General features: G+C 42.7%; 1 protein-coding gene across 1 annotated transcript in view; it reads right to left on the bottom strand.

Annotated features, from left to right (window-relative positions):
- Positions 1–21,018, bottom strand: part of Asic2 (acid sensing (proton gated) ion channel 2) — a 1,020,711-nt gene that overhangs the window by 693,898 nt on the left and 305,795 nt on the right. The window lies entirely within an intron of this gene.

Raw genomic sequence — 21,018 nt, 5'->3', positions numbered from 1 at the left:
AGGCACTGTCCCTCAGCTCTTCAGCTCAAGGCTAGTGCTCTACCACTTGAGCCACAGCATCACTTCCGGCTTTTTTCTTTTTGCTAATGTGGTGCTGAGGAATCGAACCCAGGGCCTCAGGCATGCAAGGCAAGCGCTCTACCACTGAGCCACCTTCATAGCCCTGACACTAGACTTTTCGATAGCAATGTCTGGGACCTCTGTTTCAGCTCCAGTTGTAAATTTTTGGCCCATTGTGTCTCCACTTTGACTTTCTTTCTATTCTGTGTATTAGTGAATGGGTAGATTTAGTTAGAAGGCTGAGTAATTCTGAATATTAGTTAGGGCCAGGGACCCTGAAGAACATACTAGAGTGGAAGGCTTTGCTAACAGAGATCAGACAGAAAATGTGGGACTTTTTCAAAGAATCCTAGCAGGGAATACAGTGTCCTTCCTCTGCTTCTCCTTAGTCTCTCCTAGTTCCAAATTCTTAAGTTCTCTTAGCCTTCCTACCCTGATGGGAATTCACAGGATAGACCTGATTGGGAATTACAGAGAATGTTGCAGGATTTGACCAATAAGAAACAACCTTCCAAATACCTATTTATCATAAAAGATAAACCATATCCCAAATCTGAGAGATTACAGGTCTTCTCCGAGTGGTTGGCTGTCCTATGCCTCATTTGCATAGGGTGTGACCAATCAGAGCACAGCCCAGTGTATAAAAAATCTTTAGGCTCAGCCACGTTGGGTCAGAATAGCAGCAGCCTTTTACTGGACTCTTCTTAACTGAGTAAAATTTCACAACAGAAAAGCCAATATCAATGGGAAAATAAGATAATCACCAAGGTCTCTTCCATTTATGATGCTCCAGGAGAACATGAGATTCTATTAGTCTGTGTTTGGATCAGACTTTCACACCATCTCTAGAGAGATGCCCTTGGCAGGAACTTGGCAGAGACCCTTTGTCTGTGAGCTCAGAATACCACAGTTGTAGCTCTGCCTGATGGTAAAATGAGGTGCTGCCAGGCTTACCTGTCTGGAGTCTAGCATTAGGCGACTGGGATTTGTAAGTCTGGGGAGTCATTATAGTGGGGCACCTCAAATGCTATAAAGTTAGGCGGCTCTGGAATCAGTCACTGTTGCATATTTACTAGGTGACAAACCTTGGGCCATATACCTAATCTTCTCAAACCCTTGTTTCTTCATGTGCAAAATTACCATGTTTATGTGGATTTGATGTGTGCATTCGAGGAGATAATGCACACATCGTTTCAGCAATGCCTGGCACAGATCCAGAAATACACACTCTCTAGACTACCAAAAATAGTCTCTGAAGGATTCTAGGAATCTGTGTTTAGGATAATCTCCCCACCCCTCCTCCCTCAAGTAATTGTGATGATAAACCCATCGTAAGAAATACTAATATAGCTCACAAGCATTGCCTATGCCCCTTTCTCAGGCTGTGCAGTTCAGCAGAAATACACTCAGAGCTACATAGGCAATTTAATTTTTCTAGAAGAATACTGAAATAGGGAAAGGAAATGACTGGATGAAATTAATTTTCATCAGATATTTTATTAAATTGAATCCATCATTTTAGCCAAATTATTATTTTGGCATGTAATCAATATAAAAATTACTAGTGAGATATTTTACATTATTTCTTTCATATTGAAAGTCTTCTAAATCTGCTGTGTGTTTTGTACCTAGAGCACATCTAGATTCACATGAAAAAATTGGGGGTACTCATTAGCTTTCCCACCATTCTGTGGTCAGGAACTCATAGGACAGACCTGATTGGGAATTAAAGACAATTTAGCAACCAATTAGAATGTCACAGAACAGGATAACACCATTAAGAAGTGACCTTCCAAATACCCATTTCTCATAAAAGATGAGCCCACAGCCCAAAGCTAAGACATCACAGGTCTTCTCTGATTGGTTGGTTGTCCTATGCCTCATTTGCAAAATGAGGCAGTGAAGAGCCATGTGTACTGAACAGGACAGGAAGAGGCAGCTCAGAGACTGAGGTCCAGTCATGCACCCGAATAAACAGCAGAACTTGCAGACTTCCATTGCCTCCCTTTCCCTCCTAATCTTGGTCATTTTTGGAATGGGATGGGATATGTTCACAGTGTATACACTGTGTACATTTTATTTTGCGAGTGCTCTGTCTACTGTTATGAGCTGAATCATGTCCTTCCCCAAACTCATATGTGGATGACCTAATCCCCAGTACTTCAGAATGTTACTATATCTGGAAGTAATTAAGATTTAAAAAATGAAGCCATTAGGGTAGACTCTAATACAATATGACTGGTGCCCTTGTAAGAAGAGGAGCTGAGGACAGAGTCATACATTGGAGGAATACTTGAAGATACAGGGAGAAGATGGCCTGGCCATCAGAAGAAATCAACCCCTCTATCACCTTGTACCTGGACTTCTAGCCTGAAGAGAGGTATAAGGAAATCGTATCTGTAGCTTGAAGTCTCACAGTGTGTGTTCTGCTTTGTTATGATAATCCAAGCAAATGAATGCAGATGAATAGTCTCATTTTAATTCTTGAAATACTTCTGCTATATAGATAGTTTCCATTTTATAGATGCAGAAACTAAGGTTTGGGAGAGTAATCTTCCTGTTATATCTAGGATTCAAATTCAGATACCCCTTTACCTTGTCATCTACCAAAGCAAAGGCCTAACTTCAAGCTATTAACACATCTACATCTACACCCATTTCCCTGTACCAGTTAATTTTTTAATAGCATTGATTAGTGAGATGCAGATGTTGGCTGTAGTGGAATGTGACTAGATTTTACAAGTGTTGTTGTGGGTGTCAGTATTCTTCTTCACAAAGTGAAATGGGCCAATGAGCCACGGGTTGTTAAAAGTCCTTTCCATGATTCTGCTATAAGAAATTCCAAATTTCAGGTGATAGGGAGAATGGGGAATCCAGCATAACACAGGCCTTGATATACACGTTCAGATTACCCCCAGGGCCTTTTGAGCTAGAATCTCTGCTGTTTTACCAAGCACAGGTTTATATCATGACATATTGCTTCTACGCATGGCTATCTTCCCTTTTCCCAGTGTGGAAACTGAGTCTCAGATGTTGAGGAATTTGGCATGATTCAACAGTTGAAGTAAGAAACTCTGAGCATGGGCACAGGCCTGTGACATCTCTCATGGCTGCTTTGCCTTGGCTATGTTGGGGTAGACCAGTTCGTGTACCCCATCTGTGGGCAAATTTGTTTGAACCATTGGCAAGATCCAGGGTCATAAAAATGTGACCTCGAAACCCAAAGATGAGGCCTGAGCTACTCTTTCTGGAATGAACAAAATCGCAGATGATGGGTCCTGACTCAGCTTCCCAAATGGAACAGACTTTGAGCTTCATGTTCAAGCTGAGATCCTCAGACTTGTAGAACTCAAGAATTAGCGAAATGATCATTTAAAACATGAAAGTAAATCTGGGGCCAACTTTTAATTTTTCACTTAAAAAATTACATCATTTCATATGAAAAAAGATATCTTAATATGTATCTAATTATAATATATTAGTCATAATCAAGAGTGGCCCTTCAAACTTGGTACATTCTATCTGATGGAAGTTTGCCATATATATTCCCTAGTTTGTTCAAAATGTTATTGCCATGAAAGGAAATCTTCATTACTATCAGCAGATCCTGGGCTGTCCCACCATGTGTCCAAACCGCTGAGTTATTCGGAAGTGATAGTAGGAGAGGCTGTTGATGGACCAAGCCTCCACGTACTATGAAATCATAGCTCATAACTAAGAGAAAGTTTGAGGTCCAACTAGTTAGGGGTCACCTTAACATCTCACCAGAGGCCAGAACTAGTGAGAAGTACATCACCAAAGGCAGGCTAATTTTGCTGCTCCCAAGCCCATGCTTTCTCATGTACTGTGGTGCAAACTAATTTAGCAGAATTGCTAATTAGGCGTCTTTGGGAAATTAGCACCTTGGATAGAGAAAACTGATTTGGAGATATGATTCTCATCGCATGTGGGCTCATGGGGCCTTTGCAGTGTGTCTCAGGAGTTCCACATGCCATGAGCTTCCTGGCCCCCTTCAATCACTGTTCTCTCCCGTGGTGGAATCTTATCCAAAGGTGCTGGAATGAGGTGCTGTGTGCCGGGCTCTGGAGGAACAGGGCCCTCCCTGCTGCTTCAGAGGCAGGCTTCATGGTTGGACATGGCACCCTCTGCATCTCCAGAAGGCCCATCAACTGATGAAGGTGAGTCACCTGGAGTTGGCTTTGGGTTGGCACCCACAGTGGGAAGAAAGATGGCCTTTTTAGCATCCACTCTGGGGCAGAGCTGACAGGAGAACATTCAGATAGAAGCAAGATGCTACAGAGAATCCCATACACTTACTTGATCTCCAAGGAGAAGAAATTAAACTTTTTAAGGCCCAAAGTAGCATTTTTTAAAAAAAGAAGTGTTGAGGAATCACATGTAAAAACTGTCCTGGCTGTGGACCAGCCATCCTGATAAGTGGCTTTTATTGTTGTTGTTGTTGTTAGCAGAAGGGCTTAAACTCAGGTCCTGGACCCTGTCCCTGGGCAATTTCACTCAAGGCTAGAGACCTCTACCACTTTGAGCCCCAGCACCACTTCTGGTGGTTAATTGGAGATATGATTCTCATGGACTTTCCTGCCTGGGCTGGCTTTAAAAGGCAATCCTTAGATCTTAGCCTCAGGAGTAGCTGGGATTACAGGCATGAACACCTGCAGCTAGCTGATAGAGGCTTTTATAAATATTGTTTTGCTAATTTCCCCTGACATTGTTATCTTACTGATAGCCTGGGAGGCAAGCTTTATTGGTGAGACTTCGCAGTGAAGGTGGTCCTGTATGGTCTTTATGTATCTGGGCAGACACCTATGGAATGTGATCCCCCTAACTGCCTGCAGGGATCTTATAGGATTATAGGACCCCTCCAAGATCCTCTCTCCTTCACTGGCAGTGAAATAAAATTTGATAAAATTGCAAAACATTTTGGTAACTGTCTATTAGGACCTTTGTCTTTTTCAACCTTGACTCTTCCACTCTTATTCCCTCCAAGTGTTGAGTGGCTTGAATATCTGGCTAAGGCAGGTTTCATGCAGGAAACACTTAATTTTGGGTTTGATAGGCTCTGTCTATGTTGTTGAGTCACTTCTGCACATAGTGAAGTTGTTGCTGGTCACTCTGGCGTAGAAATACACTTACAGCCTCCCACACCCCACTCAGGGTCAGGGAGTAATACAAATGGACTCTGCAGATTGAGTGTAGGATGGCCTGGACCAAGAGGAGGACACCATAGGAAATGTCCAGCAGCAGAAGCTAGTCTGTGGAAAGGTTTTCTAATCATGAGACATGGATGGTTGCATATTGACAATTCATTTGTTAAATCGATGCCTGGTTCAAATAGAAGTTTCCCACAGAACTACCCTATGATCTAGCAATAGCATTCTTAGGCATTTAACCAGAAGATTACAAGTCAGGATAGAGTAAAACCACTTGCACAATAATGCTTATTACTGCACTATGCAAGTTACAGAAATAGCCCAGATGCTCTACAATAAATGAATAGATCAAGAAAATGTCACACACACACACACACACACACACAGGGGTGACATTGATCAAGATGCATTGTAATCACAAGCTGACATGTTGAATTAGAACGCCTTTGTACACTAAATGATAATGAAAAAAAGATAAAAGATAAAAATAAATCCACAAAAAATAGAAGTTTCCTTTTCACAAAACAGACCAAGGTACCCATTAATACATTTGTGCTATGGCATGCCATGTATTTGTTTTATGTCTTTAGAGGAGTTTTGCAAACTAGAACAAGTCAGAACTCTTGAACTGGGAAGGCCCAAGTATGTAGCAGGATTGTAAACCATGGCTAAGATCTGTGTTTGAGGCAATTCTGCTCTCAACGTAATCTTTTTGACCAACCATGCTAGACAAAAAGGCTGAATTACATTTCTACTCACTCTCTATAAAATTATATCACAAAATTGTCCTAGGAAGAAGCAATCTTAAAGTATGCAGCTCAAAAAAATGTAGCCAAATAGTGTTGTAGTGGTGACTCAAGCATCTAATTAATAGAAATAGTCTTACGTATCTGGATATGGTATTTGCAATTTTTGTCAGCAATTTGAAAATTTGCACTCTGTTGTGATATTTTCTCACCCTCATTTGCATCTAATTTTATATGTGTCATTTTTTTAAAAAAATAAGCCCCCCCCCCAAAGAATCTAAGTTTTAGGCTATTAGGAAGAAGGTCCCTCCTGTATCTGTCACCTGTGCCACGTGTATATTAGATCATCTGATCCTTCTCCTTGTCCCCAACCCAGGTGACAAAATAAGTCTCACATGAACAATTCGTTTCTGTTTGGAACTAATATCTCTGTAGGATCAGGCTACCGCTGTTTAGACACCAGAAGCAATGAACCAGCTGCAGGAGTTAAACACCATCTCCTCATCCCATTGTTCACTTTCCTCATGTTGCTGGCCTCACACATGCCAGAGGCATGCGTATTTTTACGCAACCCTCACAGCTCCACCTCCACCTTCATTTGTCTATTTATTGCCTCCCCCAATGGGAGACAGAGAAACCCAGGGCTCCTTTTGGCCTTAGTGACAGCCCCTGGGACAGCCTGGTTTACCAGAGATGGATTAATGTCTTTCTGCACCAGATACTCAACAAGCTTCATAAATGCTGAGATTGTGTTATGATCACTGTTACAGTCAGGTAGGAAAAGCCAGGCCCTTACACTATGACCAGAGAACTGAGTCCAATCTGGACTTAGAGAAGGCCTTCTGGGAGATGCCAGGCCTGAATGGGATCTGGAGGCTGGAAGATGGTGGTACATGCCTGCAAGTCTAGTGCTTAGGAGGCAGAGGAAGGAAGATCATGAGTTCACTGTGGGCTACTTAGGGAGATTCTGTCTGTGCAAATGTAAGTAAGGAAGTAGACAGGGAGTTAGATATATAGATAGACAGACAGACAGATAGGAAGACAGAAAGACTGACAGACAGATAATAGACAGATGAATAGCTGACAGATATAGATTATCAATTAGTAGACAGATAAATGAAGTGCTGAGATCAGATACCCTGAAGTGTCTTACTGTACATTTTTCCCTCTCCCTCTCTCTTTTTCCTTCCTTCCCTCCTCCCTGGCTGTCACCTGGAGCAGACAGGCCTCAGCTTATGCCCAAATGATTCTTGATTCTTTCTGGCCATGGTGTTTGCTTCCTCATTGTGTGCTCCACACACATATAGGATTTATGTAGCCAGTCCCCACAGCTGCATAAACTTATTACAACGAGTCCCTCTATGTATATCACATCTATAAATAAATCTGTTGAATCTACTTATCTGCTTACTACTGGCTCTTCTTCTCCGCACCCTGACTGAGAAAGAGGGTGGTGATGATGACGATAATGATACTATAACCATCCCAGCAATTCATTGTGATGGAGGATGTATCATGTACCAGACACGGTGCTTAACACTTGTCAGCCATTGTTCCCACTTAATCTGCTCAACAACCCTATGGGAAAGATGCCATAACTATCCCTTTTCTCTAGGTAAGAACGCGGAGGCAAATGCAGGGTGAGCAACTTGCCACACAGTCAGTCAGCCTCAGGGGCCAGGACTGTCACCACCTCTTGTGGTCTCCTGACTTATTTCCCACAGCACGCAGCGCCAGCAGTGACACAGGACTTGAGCTACGGGAGGAGGGTCATAAACAAGCCTGACCATGTGGAGTCTTCTAGTGGAGAGAACTGAATCTTACGGTGGGAGACAACACATGCTAGCTGCTTTCCCCCTTGTGGGTGGAGCAGAGCTTAAGAATCCTCATACACTGAACTGAGAACAGAGCATGAGGAGGAAGGAGGCCCTGTGAGACCCGCTAGCCATGTCCCATGGGATGAATGAGCAAACCTGCAGTGGTATGGAGGGGCAGCAGGGGCGAGGAGATTCTTGCTAGTCCTGTTATGAGGCCAGGGTCTGTCTGATGCTGAAGCTTCACCATCATCATCTGCTTCATGGAGCAGGGGACTCCAGAAGACCTGATTACTGCAGGAAGTAGGCAGTCTCTTCTGGGGTCCTGTCTTCTGAGTGATTCAGTAGTGTAGCCATGGGTTAGTACGTTAGTACGGGTTAAGATGAGAGAGAGACATGATGTTTTAACCTTTGACTTCATGTGTGTGTGTGTTTGTGTGCGTGCAGGTCATGGGGCTTGAACTCAGGGCCTGGGTGCTGTCCCTGGGTTTCTTTTTGCTCAAGGCTAGCACTCTACCATTTGAGCCACAACCCTCCTTCTGGGTTTCTCCTACTTGGAGATAAGAGTCTCACAGACTTCCCTGCCTGAGCTGGCTTTGAACTATGATCTCAGCCTTCTGAGTAGCTAGGCTCACAGGTGTGAGCCACCGGCAGCTGGCTTAATCTTTGGCATCTTATAGGCAAGAGGTAATGAGTCACCAGATCTTACTTAATGCCATACCAGTACCCCAAGGTTGAGGAACTTGCCTTACTCTTTGGCTCAAGATAGATTGCTGATTGTAAGGAGAGTAAAGAAAAGGTCTTGGTACCAGCATCAGTTACTTTTACCATCACTATGACAAAGTTCTTGAAAAAAATGATTTCAAGGAAGAAAGATAGATATTTTTTTGGGGCCCAGTCATGGGGCCTGAACTCTGGGCCTGGGCGCTGTCCCTCAGCTCTTCAGCTCAAGGCTAGCTCTACCACTTGAGCCACAGCGCCACTTCTGGCTTTTTTCTTTTTGCTTATGTGGGGCTGAGGAATTGAACCCAGGGCCTCAGGCATGCAAGGCAAGTGCTCTACCACTGAGCCACCTTCCCAGCCCCGAAAGATAGATTTTTATCTCATGGTTTCAAGGTTTCTGTTCACAGTTGCCTGGCCCCAATGTGTGGGTAGATACCATGGTAGTGGGAGCTTTTGATGGAGCAGAACATTCACCTCATGGCAGATAGGAAGCAGACAAAGGGAGTACTTTTCCCACCTACATCCTAACTCCTAAATTATTCCCAACCTCCCACAAGAGCACCATCAATTTGAGGTCAAATGTTGAACACATAAAGCCATGAGGGAGATTTCATATTCAAATCTTAGCAACCTCCACGCAGATAATGGTGACCATGATGGTAATGATCACTTTATTTCCTTTAAGTCTTTGGAAGGTTTTGTAGTTTTTGTTTTGTTTTGTTTTTGCTGGTCCTTTGCTTGAACTCAGGACTGACCCTGAGCACTGACCCTGAGCCTCTTTGTGCTCAAAGCTAGTGCTTTACCACTTGAACCACAAAGCCACTTCTGGCTTCTTCTGGGTAGTTTATAGGAGATAAGAGTCACACAGACTTTCCTGCCCAAGCTGGCTTTGAACCATGATCCTCAGATCTCAGCCTCCTGAGTAGATAATATTACAGACGGGAGCCACTAGCTCCCACCTGCTTTGTAGTTTACCGATGGTGGTCTAACTCTCTAAATATCTGGCAGGACATGTTGCTACTACTATTTCCTCTTTATAAAAGGGAGAACTGAAGGATTAGTCCTACTTCACATGCTGTTAGGACTGGAGCTTGTTTTTGGTTTTTAGATTCACTTAACCTCATTCTCCACTGTTTCATACTGCCCTACCTTGGGAAGGGAGCACATTGTCCCTTTCCTGGTACTCCTGGATTCTCTGTGCTTTGATGGTGCGCACAAGCTGTTCTCTTTGTTGGGTGGAGATTTAGAGGTAAAGAACAGCTGGAGAACTGGCCAAACTTGCTAGCTGGGAGATGATGATAATGAGTTTGTACCAATGCTGATCAAAATATGGTGATTCATGACAACCTCACCCAAGAAAATGTGCATTTCTGGGCTGTCAGTCAGCAGAAAATATTTTGAAGTACAAATTTGAAAAAAAAATGTCACAACTGGCATTTTGAATTCATAGATCTCTTGGGTGCCTTTGTAACACCTTACATTTTATTTTATTTTTGTTCATGTGGTTGCTGTTGTTATTGGAAGAAAAGAAAATATCTGTCTTTGAAAAATCTCTGTGGTTTAGGAAGTGTTTCTACCATGGCTCAGTTTTGAGCTCTGAGCTGTTGCCAGTGTGTTACACACACAGGGACAAAGGTGCTCCGATTGGACCCTCTGCACAGTGCGGTGCAAAGAACACAATACCGAGAACTCAATTCACACCTGACTTCCACATCCTTCTCTATATGGCTGTGCAGCCTGTGGCCAAGTTCATCTCCAAACACTGTTCTGTGCATCTGGAGAATGGGATCTAGACCAACCACCCCTTCAGGCTACCACTAGAATTAAATAAGACATTACATAGCGACCAACCGTCCAGAATATGACTGATGGGAGAGGTGTTTTCAACCTATTCTGTAGCCTTTGGTGCAGTTAATGAAATCTTCTTCCCATCGTACCTGCCTGGTGGCTATTTGTAGAAAGAATAGATGAAAAATGAGAGGAACTTTTAATTGAAATGCTGCTGCTGCCGCCTTGACATTGGCCCTAAAATCTCTCCACCCTGGTTTTCACTTCTTGCTGAGCAAGAAACAGCTTTAGTGACCCATGTGTGTCCTAATAAGATAGCCATACATGTGTACATTTAGCTTCAAGGGGTAAAAAATGACAAATCCTAGCAAGGCTCTTTCCAGAACTTTTCATCAGCCTTACTCATTTTATTTTCATGATATGCAACAGACTGTTCACATTGCCTCTGTAGTCTCTACTTCTGCTCCGTGCCTGCATTTATTTGGGAGTTTTTTGGAAGGCAGCCTCTGTACTCCATGCTGTGTGTCCTTCATCTCTGGTTGATGATACAGATGAGAAATACTCAAAAAACAAAAAGCAAATTTGCCCCAAAGTCACCTGACTAGTAGGTGATGAATAGATGATTCACACTTGGGCTAGTCAGATATCAAAGTGTCTGTCAGAAAGCTGGATGTGGTAGCTCATGCCTGTAATCCCATTTTGGCATGAAGTGAAAGTAGGAAGACTCCATTCGAAATTCAGAACCATACCTGAGAAATAATTAAATTGGAAGAAAGCATGGCTGAGGTGATAGAGCACCTTGCTTAGTAAGCATCAGATCCTGAGTTCAAACCTGAGTACTACCTCCTACCAAAAGCCTTGATACACTGCAGTTTATTTTTGATGCATCATTTAAATACTTTCAAGGTCCAGTCCTGTGGAAGGTAGAATTTGAACTCAAACTTGTGCGCTCTGCTCTAGATTCCAAGGTGTATCTCCTGCATGGCAGTCTCCTAGTTTGGTGATGGGAAAATTGAGACTTGGTCAGGTGACCTTCATCAACTGCTTCTGCTCCTATCCTGAAAAGTTTGTGATACACATGTGATATGTTTTCTCATTGGATGTGCTCCAAACAGTGATGTATGTATGCATAAAAAGATGCTTTGACATTTCAGTCTCCAAAATCTGAGTGGTGTAGTAGGATTCCAGATATTGAGAGTGGATGATTTTCTTACTCTTATTTTTGCATGTTGTTTGATTACAAACAAACAAACAAAAAGCCAGCCAGGTACTAGTGGCTCGTGCCTATAATCCTAGCTACTCAGGACGCTGAGATATGAAGATCATGGTTTGAAGCCAGCCTGGGAAGAAAAATCCCCGAGAGACTCTGATCTCCAATGAGCCACTCAAAAACTGGAAGTGGCTTTGTGGCTCAAGTGGTACTAGCACTGGAGCACAAAGAGGCTCAGGGACAGTACCCAGGCCCTGAGTTCAAACCCCACAACCAACAAAACAAACAAAAACCCTGAAAAGCACAAACCATAACTATCTTTTTCTGAGGTAATATTTATCCTGTTCCAGGGGAGGAAACTGAGTGGGAAGAGTACCAGCTCATCTATTGCTCCAGGAAATAGCTGCATTTACAGGTGTACACCACCCTGCCCAGTGTATCAGTTGAGATGGAGTCTTGCTAGCTTGCAGGCTGGCCTCAAATCATGACTCTCATGACCCTCTTCTCCTCTCCTCCACCTTTCAAATAGGTGGGATTATAGTTGTGAGCCACCGTGCTCAACCTTAGTTGTTTTCTTCCACTGGAGAAATGTGATGCTATGTACTAAATGACAAAGTTTGTGAAATGCTGATTTTAATGACTCAATGTCTGCCAGACAATATAGGTTATGCTTTGGATACCATTTACTTCCAGCCTCTTCTACAGAGGCAAACAGACTTATAATGGGAACAACCAGGCCCATTGGTGAAGAGCATTAACTGTATAAATCAACTTTGTCACTTTGCAGATTCCCATCATGTAGACCTGCTGCTTTGTAGGATAAACCCCAGGGCTGAGATCTGCTCCTAGTCCTTAGCATGCCCTCCACCAAACTGTGTATCAGCCAATCAGATAGACATGTGTGTTGTCTGGGCTTTTCTTATGGAAGATAAAGAAATAAACCAGGTCATCTGAAAGACCCGTGAGAATCTTGGAATTCAGCTAGACTCTGCACTCATTTATGTCCAGCGTTGCAGTCTCCTTTTGAGGGCGGAAGGACCAGGGTTTGAGTCCAGCCCAGACAGAAAAGTTCAGGAGACTCTGTCTCAAAATTAGCCAGCAAGAAATAGGGCTGGAAGACATGGCTCAGGGGCTAGAAAACCAACTTGACAAGCCCCAAAGCTTTGCATTCTGGCTGGAATGCCAGAACGAGAAAAAAAAAATCACATGTAGTAATTGCAACATTCAGCTACTAGGCTTACTTAAATTTAGCAGATGATCTCAATATTGGGGCAAGTTTTATTTTGTTGTTGTTTTTTAACCTGTGTCAGTCAGTCAGCTGTCTTCTTTTCAGTTGCATAATCTGTTTTTCCTGCATTGAAATTCAGGAAAGTCTTTTTCCTTAACATTTTCTAGCATTCTGAGCATGAGTTGGCTATACACACACACACACACACACACACACACACACACACACACACACACACACACACTATGTAGATATATATAGATATACACACACACACTATGCACTGTACATATATATATATACCATATATACTATAAATATAACACACAGTATATATACTATATATTCTTATATAGTCTATATAGTCTATAGTATATATATTCTATATAGTGTATATTATAGTGTATATTATATATATGTAGTATATTACACTATATATACATACAGTATACATATATAGTACATATTTTATATTGTTATATATACTATATGTAGAATATGTACTACATATAGCATATATACTATATAGCATCTATACTCTATATTGTATATATAGTATATATATATATATATATATATATATATATATGTATATTCTGGAGAGAAGAAGAACTTGATTTCTTAATGTCACAATGTGCTTTTCTATATTCTTGAAGAAGTGAGAAGAACATGGGTAGTACTTTGTAGTCTGCTGTCATCTGAGGTACCCAAGTCTCTGTTAAAGAAATAGACTTGATTCTCTGCACAAAACAGTTACTAGCCCTATGCAATGACTGGTTCACCCTTGAGTTCAAGGGCCTGACCCCTGGCTGAAATTAGGAATATCTGTGAAGGGCTCCTTCAGCCCCAGCACTCCTCCTGGGAAAACCAATACTAACTATATTACAGTTCACCTCTCTCCACCACGCAGTGCTTGCTTTTTTCTCTCACAGTTATTGTTCCCAAGAGCAGGCTGTGTGTGCAAAGCCAGCTGCATGCAAATCTGTCTCAGAATCTGGTTCTTGGGGAAATCGACACATCAATATGAACCTGATGGTTTTCCCCATGGTGGCTAGGTATGGATTTGCTGGGGAAAAAAAACAAAACAAAACAACCCTCTATTGCCAGGGGACTTTCCACTCAATAGGTGAGTGAGCAGTGGCTTTTCTTGCACTTGCTTCAGAAAATCATGACTATGTCAGAGGACAGACTTTCCCACCTTGCTTCCTACTAGACAAAGAGAAAACCCCAACTGAAGTTCAAAGCTTTCCAGGAAACATTGTGCACTCAGCAGGGTGCCATCTTATTTAGGAAGTCCATGAGGCTGACACATTCCAGTAGGATCCCAAGCCTAGTTCTTGCTTTCCTGGGATATGTCACTTCACGGCTTACAAAATCTTTTTGCATGAGTGTGTGCCATTACTGAGGCTTGAATTCAAGGCCTGGGAACTGTCTCTGAGCTTTTGTGCTCAAGGCTAGTGCTCTACCACTTGAATCATACTTCCATTTCCAGCTTTTTGGTGGTTAATTAGAGATCAGAGTCTCATATAGACTTTCCTGTTGGGGCTGGCTTTTAACCTTGATTCTTAGCTCTCAGCCTTGTTTAGCTGGGATTACAGTTATGACCCACTAGTGCCTAGCTAGAACTCTTGTTCATTGAAAAACTAAGGCCAATCCTTAACTTTCAGAACTTTTGTTAGAGTTGGAAACTATATTGCATACTTTATAGCATCTTGGCCTTTGAAACTGCTTATTATTTAATAATAGTAATACTTGTATCTGTATAATGACTGTATTATACCACAAGAATATGAACATGCTCAACCTGTATTATGCAGAGGCTAAAATTGGACTGAACTCAGACTCTATGTGATTGTCAGCTTTAAGTATTATGTAAAGGCACGATGAATATGTACACAGAGTCCTTAGATCCATCCTGCCAGGGCCATTTGCATTTTCCCCCTTTTGTTCTTGAGCTTTATTTATTGTTTGGCCAGTAGGCTTGAACTGCAAATATAAAGTGACATGAAAACACTGGAATACTGGGAAACTCGGGGGCTGGCAGAGGATTGGAAGATTGAGACCTTGAGCTCCAGGCAGATGCTTGCCATGCACAAAAGATGGGATCTTGGGCAAATCTTTTACTCTTTTAAGCCCTGTTTCCTCAGCTATTTCTTCATTCAATTGGCATTGATCAATCGTAGAGCACTAAAATATGGCACCTCCCTCAAGGAAGAATGACACAGCAGGTGAGACAGTGATAAGCCCAGTGGAAATGCAAGCAATGGGTTATACCAATTACATGAGAGCCATAGGAACATGGCCATTTCTCTCTTGGTTGGGCTATCACTTCCATCCATACCTGGTCCAGTGTCTAGCACATCAAGATGCTCAAGAAATAAATAAAAATTTCTGCAGTATTAGTCAGGGCAAACTTCAGAGTAGAGTGAGTTGGATCTTAAATACTGAACAAAAAGAGATGGTGGAGGGAAGACAGAATGGGCCCAGGAGGCAGAAATAAGAGCAAGGGTACGTATAATGGCCCAGAGCTGGGGTAGGGGTTGGATGCAAAAACACATTGGAGAAAAGTCTGATCTGACTAGCAAAGAGCATGCACAGAGAAAGACGCAGCTCCTCTGGAGGTATCATGACCAGACAGAAAGCAGGCAGTGATGCAAGAATTGCTTGGGAAGATATGGTAGGCTGTGTTATTGCATCTTGCTACCTTGATGTGCACATATTATAGATTTTGTCTATAATCGATGTTGCTATGGCTTTAGATTTATGTCTAATTTTGTTGGCTTGTGATTGATCATTAGTAAACAAATATGCATGCTGATGTGTAGCTTGACTCTGTGCATGGCATTATTGATGGAGCAATTCATTCATCCAACAGATACTTCATTCTGATAAATGCTAATTGCTGCTCTGAGTGCCTGACCAAGGTAATTTGCTGGGCCATGAGTTTGTACTTCCCTGATTTCCATTTGCCTGAAGAAACAAGGCTGCTTAGGGGACTGAGCTCGAGTGTCAGGCTCTTTCAGCTCTGTGTGTAGAGTCCTGACTTTTGGGGATACCACCCTGTGTTCACAGCAGGAAAGAATCTGGCAGTTTCCGCAATTACACTTCTGTGCTTCGTTCTACAGCTCCTGACATTTTTCTTCTCATAAGGGCAGAAGTAGCCTCTCACCCCAGGCTGGCTGAGCAGGGTGCAGATGCAACGGAAAGGAGAGATCACTATGCAGAGAGGTTGCAGATGGAGAAGTGACTGCAAGAGGTGTCAGCCAGGAAGAGAGGAGGCAAGGTTCTGGGGAACAGATGGGTGAGAGGGTGGGAATGGAAAGATGCAGGTTTTTATCAACTTAGGAAGGAAGAAAATGAAGTGGGGGAAAAAAAAGATGAGAAAGTAAAAGATGAGAGAAAGATAAGGAAGTGGAGAAAAAGAACTGGGCATTGCCACAAAATCACAAGAGCACAGGAAAGTTGGGGCAAGGAGGAGGGAATAGGAAGAGGAGAAAAGTGGGATTTGATGATTGTGTGGACAAACTCCCCAGAGGTAGCGTTGACACATGCATTCTGGGCTCAGGGAACATTGCTGAATGGAAGGGAGGAGAAAGTCTGAGCTGTTTGTGCTTTGCCAACCTGCACAGATTTCTCCAAAGCGAGGAGGTGTAGCATGTCAAAATATTCAGTGGTGATGCATGAATTAGCAGAGATCAACTTGTGTTTAGGCAATCTTGCTGAAGTACCCTAAAGCAGAAATCAGAGCCACAAACTAAATGAGACTGTTCATCCAATTAACACACGCCCCAGCTGAGCCCAGCAGTGTGCTGGGGACTGGGGATGGCATTCTGAGGGGGACTAGGTTTGTTTTCCTACCCCTGACTATGTGTGTTCAGTGCTGGTAGAGGATAAACACTCCCTCCCCCACTTCCCAGCCCCCACAATACACCCTAGGCAAGTGTTCTGAACGCTGCTGAAGGTCATGCCATCCCTGGCTTTCCAACAATCCCGAGGCATTTAAAGAGGAATGAGCTTGTCTCCCTGGCTCAATTTAGTATCATTGCTTTCCTCTGATGTCAACCAATGATGGATGGCTCTTTAGGAATGGGACCTGGGCAGCACTGGGACAAGCTCTTTCTGCTGTTTACACAAATAGAGGGGAGGTAAGCCTTGTGCTGAGGAACTGAATCTGCAGAGCCAAGAGCACTGGAGGCTTCATCAGGCTGGACCTAGAGCAGACAAATCGCATGGGTGGCAGCTGGGACAGAGGAGTTTCAGGTAAGGCCCAGTACCCCTGCCCCTAGTGCTACTTCCTGTCTTCCGGGCCTTGCTTCTGCGTTTCTACCTGTAGGTCCACAGCGGGGCAGGAGATCTGCCCTAAAACCAACCGATTTGAATGACACCTTGACTTCTCACTGATTTCTTTCTTTCTTTCTTTTTGTAGAAGGCATAGAGTTAGAAGGTCAACCAAGTTTGTTTGATGTCAGAGCATGGGAAACATATGGATCCTCTGGTGTCAGAAAATGTGTAGACACAAAAACGATAAAGGAGATTTTTTTTTTTTTTGTCGGTCGTGGAGCTTGAACTCTGGGCCTGGGCGCTGTCCTTCAGCTCTTCAGCTCAAAGCGAGCGCTCTACCACTTGAGCTACAGCGCCACTTCCGGTTTTCTGGTGGTTTTATTGGAGATAGGAGTCTCACGGTCTCTCCTGCTGGGCTGGCTTTGAACCGCGATCCTCAGATCTCAGCCTCCGGAGTAGCTAGGATTACAGGCGTGAGCCACCAGCACCCGGGATAAAGGAGATTTTTGTCAAGGTCAAGGTAATTTACTTATTTGTAACTGCCACTCTCCCCAGAGCTAGACAGGCAAACCAGGCAGGTTGGTGGTCTGCTCCATTTTTATCCTAACCCAAGGGGCTACATTGTCCCTTCTCCTTGTTGCTATGGAATTAGACTCACATTTTCTTTACAATTGGTTACCAGGGTGATGTGTTAACGCAAGGAAATTTGAAAGCACTCTGTCAATAAAAAGTTCTCACTCAAGTGGGGCACTGGTAGCTCATGCCTGTAATCCTAGCTACTCAGGAGGCTGAGATCTGAGGATCATGGTTCAGTGCCATCCCTGGCAGGGAAGTCTATGAGACTCTTATCTCCAATTAACCACTAGAAAACTGGAAGTGGTGCTATGGCTCCAAGTGGTAGAGAACTAGCCTTGAGTGATCAAGGTTAGGAACAGTGCTCAGGCCCTGAGTTCAAGCCCCATAATAGACAAAAAATTAAAAAATTTAAAAAACAAAAGTCCCCCCCCACCCCAGCAAGAGAGTCTGTCTCATCATGGCTGACTGGGAATAGGTTGGGAATGGGGTGGCTGATGGATACAGTTGGAGGAGGTTAGTAAAGTCAATGTAAAGTTCCCACTCAGGATGGGGGGAGGGCTATTCTTTTTTTAAAATAATTTTTGATGTCACAGTGGGACAGGGATGTCATAAAGGCAATATGATATCACAATGTTTTAATATCCCAGTGTTTTATTTACTTTGTTGTTATCATAAAGGTGATTAAAGAGGGGCTACAATTATGAGTCAGATAATGAGTATATTTCCTTTCATATAGCGTCTTCTTTCCTTCTCTCACTCTCCCTCAGTCCCTCCCTCTCATCTCCACTCATCAGTGTCCATTGAGTTCCACCGTTACTCTTTTTCACCCTTTTCCCCTCAAATTCTGTGCCTTCCCCCCTACATTTCCAAAGATATACAGGTGAACCAACCATGCATAAAGTCGGGCTATTCTTTAACTCCATTGGTAAGGATTTACACTCTTGACATGGCTAGCCAGGCACAAATAACACAGTTGATAGTTCACCTTAAAGTTAAGAAGCAAATAATCTCAGGAAATGTCAGCACCAGGAAATATCAGTTCAGAATGGCGACTGGTTACAAGATGGAGACATTTTGGTTTGACAGAAAAGATCACTATTTCCCTTAAAAGCTATGGTCCTCACACCATGGCTTGCTTGTACATATAGCTTCCAAACCACAGTCACACAAGGAACATAGACAGATTCTCTACAGAAGAGATGGGGAAGGGGGCATCTGTCTTGTCCATGTACACAGGGTAGGTCCCCTAGGGAAAACTATTTCTTCAACTACCCTGAAAGTTTGGTGGTTGTTAAACATGCAGATGATGGGGATCACTTCCCCTACACACTTTCTAGGAGTATAATTTTGGGACATTGGTGTATTTAAAAGAGATTCCTATGATCATGAACATTTTAGAAATTTTGGGGGAGAGTTTACCAACAGTAGCTGATTTCAGACTAATAAGTTATTTTAGCCTATTAAGAACTTCTTGGGGGGTAATTATTACTGTGATTCTGCTGTATGAATAAGTGATGGGAAACACAGACTTTCCCTATGTCCTACAAGCTCCTCTGGCTCTAGAACCTGTCTCTTCCTACTAGATGGTGCTACTTCTCAGAGCAAAGAATCTGGTCTGTGAAGTTTGGACACAGGGAAAACAAAAAGAACAGATATATTTTTATAGCAATTTTTTATTGTGATTAAGTGATTACATAAATTTCACAGTATTGTGAGATAGTGATACTTAGAAAAAGTTACAAACACATTCTCACCTTCATGGGGCAAATTGTCTTTATCGTGGTCTATAAAGTTTATGAATTCTATGAGCTTTGGCAATACAGTTATTTCTTCCACACTGGGTGACATGTACATTTCTTTCCTTTTGCTTAGTGTCAGCTGTTCCCTCTTTCCCATTCATTCCCTCCCTCCCATCGCTGCCATTGAGTTACTTAGTTTGTTTTGATCAATGACCAGTGAAGCTGATGGGTCCCACTTGTGTATGTTTTCCCTTGTTTCCCTCTAGTTCTATGTCCTCCTCCTAGTTGCACATATATACCATATATGTGATCAGCAGCATGGGATCATTTAGTAATGAGTCAACAAGATGAGTGGAGGTCCTTTGTTTCTCCAGTCTTATTTACTTTGTCCTACCTCCTTACATTTTGGATTTAACATCCACTTATCAGGGAAACCATGTGCTGTTTGTCTCTTTGCTATTGGTTCAGCTCACTCAGCATGATTTCTTCTAGCTCCATCCATTTCCCTGCGAATGCCATTATTTTGTCCTTTCTAATGGTTGCATAATATTCCATTGTATATAAGTACCACAATTTTTTGGTCCATTCGTCTGTAGTGGGCATCTGAGTTGTTTCCATATCCTGGCTATTGTGAACAGTGATGCAATGAATATAGAGATGCATGTGTCCTTGTACCCTGGTTCCTGTTGTTCAGGATAGATGCCTAGGAGTGATATGGCTGGGTCTTTCTAAGGACCCTCCAGACTGCTTTCCAAAGTGGTTGTATTAGTGTACCTTCCCACCATCAATGGAGTAGGGTTCCTCTTTCTCTGCATCCGCTCCAGCATTTGTCATTGGCTGACTTTAGGATGCAGGCCATTCTGACTGGGGTAAGGTGGTATCTCAGGGTTGTTTTTATTTGCATTTCCTTTACAACCAGGGATGATGAACATTTCCTCATGTTTTTTTTTTTTGCCATTTGTATCTCTTCTTCTGAGAAGTCTCTCTTTAGTTCCCTTGCCCATTTAGTAATTGGTTTGTTAGGTTTGGGAGGGATCAGTTTCTTGAGTTCCCTGTATATATTGGATATTAGCCCCTTGTCTGATATATTGCTGTATTTTTCCCAATTAGTTGGTTTTCTTTCTAGTTTGGTTGCTATGTCTTTAGCTGTGCAAAAACCTTTTATTTTAAGGTAGTCCCATTTGTCGAGTCTCTCTCCAATTTGTTGTGACCCTGGGACTCTGTTCAGGAAGTTTCTGCCTGTGTGTATAAGTTCAAGAGTCTCTCCTACTCTGTCCTGCAGTAGTTTCAGAGTTTAAGGTTTGATGTTAAGATCTTTAATCTATTTTGAGTTGAAGTTAGTGCATGGTAACAGGCTGGGGTCCACTTTTAGTTTTCCGCATGTGGTTGCCCAGTTTTCCCAGCACCAGTAGTTGAAGAGGCTGTACTTCTTCCACTGTATGTCTTTGGCTCCTTCATCAAATATCAGCTGACTGTAAGTGTGTGGTTTTATTTCTGGATCTTCTAATCTATTCCATTGGTCTTCAGGTCTGTTTTTGTGCCAGTACCAAGCTGTCTTTGTTATTATGGCTCTATAGTAGAGTTTGAAGTCTGGCATCAAGATCCCTCCCATGTTGTCTTTTTGGCCTAGAATTGTTTTGGCTATTCTAGGTCTTTTGTTGTTCCATATGAATTTTTGGACTGTT

This window comes from Dipodomys ordii, unplaced genomic scaffold (genome assembly GCF_000151885.1).
Source record: "Dipodomys ordii isolate 6190 unplaced genomic scaffold, Dord_2.0 Scaffold31, whole genome shotgun sequence".
In the NCBI taxonomy this organism is placed as follows: Eukaryota; Metazoa; Chordata; class Mammalia; order Rodentia; family Heteromyidae; genus Dipodomys; species Dipodomys ordii.
The sequence above is the reverse complement of the archived record's forward strand: the minus strand, read 5'-3'. Positions and strand labels throughout refer to the sequence as shown.